This window comes from Ceratotherium simum, chromosome 14, assembly GCF_057802395.1.
Source record: "Ceratotherium simum simum isolate JZ-2026a chromosome 14, ASM5780239v1, whole genome shotgun sequence".
In the NCBI taxonomy this organism is placed as follows: domain Eukaryota; kingdom Metazoa; phylum Chordata; class Mammalia; order Perissodactyla; family Rhinocerotidae; genus Ceratotherium; species Ceratotherium simum.
The window spans coordinates 61,417,219-61,423,218 of NC_141913.1; the positions used below are offsets into that span (position 1 = coordinate 61,417,219).

Consider the following 6,000-nt stretch of genomic DNA (forward strand, 5'->3'; position numbering starts at 1 on the left):
AAACGAGTTTATGGAAGTGGAGACACTGTGCTTTCAGCACTGGCCTGTTTTCAAAAACATCTCTCCTATTCACTCCATGTTGGTCTCAGGGACATCTTCATAAAGTCAAAAAGGCAGGACTTCAGAGTCCCAGGAAAACTTCAATCGGTAAATTAGCCAGTCAACTTGAAAGGTCGTTTACAAATAACAATGGGATTAACACAGGTGATGTAAACTACTAGTCGCAGGTCATCAGCAACTAGTATCAGCTACACATCCCCAAGTTAAGGTACCGAAACTGGTACATTTCAGTATACTAAGCCACTGCAAAGGTGACTCTAACAAACAAAAGCTCTCACAAATAAAAATAAGCAAAACTCCTCCTTTTGCACTGTTGAGTACTGTACCTACTAAATATGCTACTTTGTTGTTTTGTTTCATTTTAGAGAAGCATTCCCATTCCTCTTAGTTAACTTTATCACACATCCCTTGGGATGATTATTTTTTTTAGAAATGTGCTCTGAATGTTTCAGTACATTCAAATCAGCAAGTTTAAGAAAACAAAGTCCTACTAATGAACTAAGAAAAATATTAGACATGTTTGCATCTTAACACATCAAAATTCTAATGCCATTACCAAAATGCTTGAGTCTTGCTCAGAGCTCGGTTTCCCCCAGGGTCCATTCAAGATGGCACGGGAGTCACTCTCGTGAAACTAAAGATGTCCTCCTCCACCAACCCAGCTCCCAGGCACCCCCTTCAGCACTCAGCTCGCTCTCCAATTTTACCAAGAGGGGGAAACTCTGTGATTCGTGTGCAGCAGTGGCATGCGGTATATTTAATTCTGGCCGGTGTGTGTAAATATAAATAACACGGCTATTTTGACGCCACAATCAAAGAATGCAACAGAAAATGAAGGAGGAACAAACAAACGATAAGATGAGCTCATTTTTACGCGGCTGTAGAAAGTATCCTATCAAATAGCATGCATGCCTGGTTCCTTAAAGTAGCACTTACATTCCTAAACCAAAATACTCCAATCATATTAATAGGGCGGCTTAAAAAATAATCTGGACAAGATCCTGTTGGGGGAATAACCACCGTCGCTTCTGCTCCGATCAGTACTTTCACGGTTTTTATTACACAGCCACAGGGTGGAGGTACATCAATTTTTAAATCATCTTTAATCAGGATTGGAGACTTACGGCAGGTTCGTGGGGGAATACCTTTCGCGGCATGTTTAATCAAGACCCCCGTCTAAAGTTCCTTTTGTGACTCGCTGCTAGGTCAGCGCGGTGCGCGCCGAGGGTCCAGGGCCCCTGCCCTTTGTTAACGCAGTGGACCCCGCTGGCAGGCCAGGCCCCACGACCACGGGCACATCTGGGCTCCCAAAACCGCCCCAGAGTCCACGCGGGCTCCCCCGCGCGGAGCCGGGGTTAGGTCACACCGGCAGGACACTACCCCACGCGGGGATGCCCGGGCCCGACGCCCTCCAGCACCTCCCACCCAAACCCGCGGGTGCCCCCGGCCCGGGACCGAATCAGGTGTGAACACTTATGTAATCGTCCTCGGGGGCCACGCCTTTCCCACCGCCCCACCTCCGCCAGAACAAAGTGAAGTTTAAAATAGAAACCAATTACCTGGCCTCCGCAGCGCCTCGGCCCCCGGAGCGCAGTCCGCACCGCCCGCAGACCCCCGCCCGGGCCAAGTCCCCACCCCCCGGCCCCGCGCAGACCCCAGTGCCGGCCAGGCCCCCACTCCTTGCCCGGGCTCCGCACAGACCCCCGCCCGGGCCAGGCCCCCACCGCCCCCAGCCCCTGCGCAGACCCCCGCCCGTGCCAGGCCCCTACCACCCCTAGCCTCGCGCAGACCCCGGCCCAGCCCAGGCCCCCGCTCCCCCTACTCCCCGGACCCGGCTGCCCCACCCCCTGCCCCCTCCCTCTTGCTCCCTCCCTCCCTCCCCAGCTGCTCCCCCCGGCCCTCACGGACCCCCGCCTTTGTTACGGTGCGAAGTTGGGCCGTGGGTCCCCGTCTCTTTCACTTCTTGGGTTACAGTGCAGGCGTGTGACGTCCGCTCCACATGACGGGGGCGGGGGCGCGGGCCGGGCCCTCCCCCCTCTCCACCCTGCCCGGCCCGCCCACGGCCCTCCCCCCGAAGCCCAGCAACAAGCTGCCACCGCCCCGCCCCCGCCCCCGGGGCGGGCAGGTAAATCCCCCCGCCCTCGCCACGACCCCGCCCCCCGCCTCCCCCAGGGGCGCCCGGCCCAGCGCCGCACCGCAAGGAGATACAGAAATAGGAATGATTTAATCCAGCGACACCTTCCCAGTGCTGCCCATTCCTCAAGCCGCCGGCTCACTGAGATGGGGCAGAATCAGGTCTAACTCGGGGACAGGGGGCGGAAATGGCCCGAGTGGGAGGTGCGGGGCGGGACACCACCTCGTAACCTAGTTAGCTTCTTGCAGGGGGAGGACGAAGGTCGCCTGGGGTCGCCCATGGACCCTCCGGGTGACCTCGGTGCAGCCCGGCAGCCGGGCACACCATGCGTGGACGAGGCCGGGTCGCGGGGTCCCTCCCAGGGGGTCTCCCTGCATAGAGGGGCACACGTGGGTCTCTAACCCGTCCACTGCAGCAGCACCCTCCATCCCGGAGTGAAGCAGCATAGCAACTCCAACAGTAAAAGAGAGATGCCACCTGGCCAGGTCTGGTCCATACACTTCCACACACACACTACCAATATTCCTGGGGAAACTGGTGCCAGATTAAGCCACTACGAAACGTGAGGCGGCCCGTGACGCACTCCGCGCGTGAATGTGCCCATTGTGCAGGGAAGACGTGGCCAGCTCTCCGCATTCATAAGTCGGGTGGGCAGCAGAACTTTCACTGACCCTGAGCAGGTCAAATTCTAGAATTTGCTAAGTATCAACTTCCAGTGAAACAATAAAATTTGAAGTTGGAAGGTACATACTGTCCTTCACTTTTCTACGGAGTTAACACCGGTCTCAACAATCCTGGTTCTCTGTATGTTTCGCGCCTGGCGAGTGGGCTCCGTCACCCGGATCCCAGGCGCGCGGCGTGGAAACGAGAAGGAAGGAACCGCACATTTCGATTCCCCAATTGTTGAGAAGCACAATCACATCAGTCCCCTTTTCTTCCCCTTCTGCACGTTTCCACTTGAATCTGAAAGCGCCTCTTATGAGGACACTCGGAGGAGGCAAGGTCTCTATCGGGAGTGCTGCGTGCCCATCTAGCTGCAGACTCGGATAAAAGCGTGTCCACGTCTACAGCACACAGCTGTGCAAATCAGAAGCCTGCGGATGCGCGGCGCTGGTCGGACTTAGTGTGCAGACACATGGGCGCATGCACGCGCGCGCGCGCACACACAAACACACCCCCCAAATTACCTCCGGGATGGAGAAAGCCGCTGCGGATTGGCCGGCAGAACCGTCACTCACGCCCAGGGGGCAGGGAAACTCTGTGAGGCTGTTTCCTTCTTTTTTTCACCCCCCTCCCTACCGTTTCATTTAATGGTAAAACAACAGCAGAGCTCTGAAAGTTAGCCATCTGCGCGGAGAGAGTTTGCCTTCTTTAACGAGGGGGGCGTCAGACAATATCCACTTAGACATATTTTGTACTTCCACAATGGCTGAAAAGGGAAATTAGCAATCCGGGGTGGGGGCGGAGAGGAGCTCGGAGTAAGGAGGGAGGGGGCCATCCGGGAGAGTTGGACGCAGGGTGAAGAGTTGTTCTCAATAGCCAAAAGGGACTTTGACCTTTCATTGATCTCGAAATTAAAAAATGTTTTTCACAGGTCAGATTATTAACAAACGCCTGTCCTAATTTATGAACTCATTATTTTAATTTTATTATTTAAGCATGCGCCAGCAATCGTGTTTCCTTAAGAAAGAACTGACCTAATTTTGGCTGGAGATAAACGATCATGTTAACAGATGTTAATCTTGTAATCTGTTTTTCCTGTAAGCACTTTACATACGCGGGTTTCAGACCTTAAAAATAACATCTTTTCCAAAAAGACCTGACGTCACAATTCACTCCCTGAAAAATCACTCCCCCTCTCCAGTTTTTTTCCTCTGCAATGATTTCAAAGACATTAAATCTTTTTCACTTTATAAATGCTGATTTGTTCTGCCTCAACTCCCACAGGCTTTTATTTGCATTTCAAATTCCACAGGTTACACCAGTCGCCTTTTCAAAAAAAATGTAAACCAACAATGCAGCTGCAAATGGCTTTTTGTGCATCTGGATTAAATAAGGCACAGAATGAATATATTTAAAAAGAGAGCTGAGCAAGTTGATCTTTGCACACCCAGAGACCAAGTAATTCTTTATCAATAAGCCCAGCGGAATGAGAAATATACAGATACACAAGCCAGAAGCTCCCGGTCTGATCCCGGTCTGCTGCGGGGAGCTTATTAACGCTGATAATAAATGGGACTAATTTACAGACCCACATTTTTCGGGCAAAAGGCTAGGTCTCTCTGGTCCCTAATAGCAGGGGTCCATTGGCTTCCCAGCCCACCATGGCTGATTGTCACCGCACACCAATCTTCGTCCATAAACCGCTGTTTTAAATACCCAACTTGGCTGGCTTTTAACAAACTTATTCATACAAAGTTTCTTTAAAACTTGACGAGGCGGTTTAATCTAAATACTGATCATAACTACTCAGTATGTTAGTTCTCCCTGGAAATGGCAGACAAGGCGCTTTTCCACCCCCACCCCCCCCAAACACACACACACCCCACAGCATTCTTCTTTTCTTGTATATACCCGGGTATATATCGGGATCAATACCTCCCCCACCCCCACCCCAGCGAGGCTGGGCGCATCTCCAAGGAGTCCCTGCCACCCAGATCCCCTCTCCCCACCCCTCTCGGAGTCATTGCGAGAACCCTCGCCCCCCGCCCCCACCCCTGCCCTAACTTCCCTTCAGGCGCTCTCACTTCTTTAATGTTAGGGTCACTTACACGCTCCCAGCTGACAGGCATGCAGCCAGGGGAGGGGGGAGGAAAAGCAACCCCCCCACGCAAACACGTCCCCGAGGCAGCAGCGCTCAGAGCCCACAGGCATCGATCCCATCAGCCAAACCCTTAATAATTGAAGCGGCTCCTCAGGCCCCGCAGCCCCATCACCCACCTTCATTAGCCGGAGCGTTTTACTTTAAAGTAAGGCAATTTGCTCTTTGTCTCCTAATGGATGGAGAGCACATCCGAGCTCCCCTCCTCCCGCGTCGCCTTTGACGAAGTGTACAAAGCCAGAGCCTCTTCCGCGCTCCCACCCCGGCCCCCACCCCGCCCCTCCACTGCGGTAAAAACCACCTCCCGGGCGCTAGCCTCGCCGCCCGAAGTTGCATGTTCCCTCTCCTGGAATTGCGGAGCGGAGCAACTACCAACAGGGAAAGCCAAGCCGCCCTCCCCGCGCCCTGGAGCCCCTCCTCAGCGCCCCCCACCCCCGCGGCGCACGCCCGGGTTTCTGACACTTCCAGGCCCGGGTCTCCGCGCCCCCGCCCCCCGCGGGCCCCGCAGCGCCCCCCACCCCGACCCCTACCTTGGCGGGGAGGCGGCGGGCCCGAGGAGGAAGACGCGCACACCCCGCGCTTCTGAAGGTGAAGCCGAGCGCCCGAGGCGCGGAGCCGAGCGCTGCACTAGACCGACCGCGCCAGCTGCGCCCGGGCGCGGGGGACGCGCGAGGGCGCGCGGGGCCCGCCACGCGCCCGGCCCCCTCCCCGCGCCGCCCGCGCGCGCCCAGGACGCGCCAGCCCCGCGGGCACCCCGGAGCCGGCCCGGCTGGAGGGGCTGCGCCGCGCGGAGAGGGGGCTGGGCCCCCGCGGCCGGGCGCAGGCCCCAGGCTTCCCCCAGCCCCGGAATGGTCTGCCCTGTAGGAAACGCACACGCTCCACTATTGTCTCATCAGCACAAAGTTCTGCCACACTGCGGGGAAAGTCTGGAGGCTCGCGATGACTCAGACGCAGATAATTCTTCCCCTCATAGCACTGAATCACG

At 55.8% G+C, this 6,000-nt stretch overlaps 1 protein-coding gene across 1 annotated transcript in view; it reads right to left on the bottom strand.

Annotated features, from left to right (window-relative positions):
* ZNF516 (zinc finger protein 516) overlaps positions 1-5,678 on the bottom strand; it is a 115,407-nt gene extending 109,729 nt beyond the window's left edge. The window contains 1 exon segment of the mRNA XM_087439344.1: positions 5,546-5,678. The gene's annotated coding sequence lies outside the window, so the exon portion shown is untranslated.
* Positions 5,679-6,000: the final 322 nt, after the last annotated feature.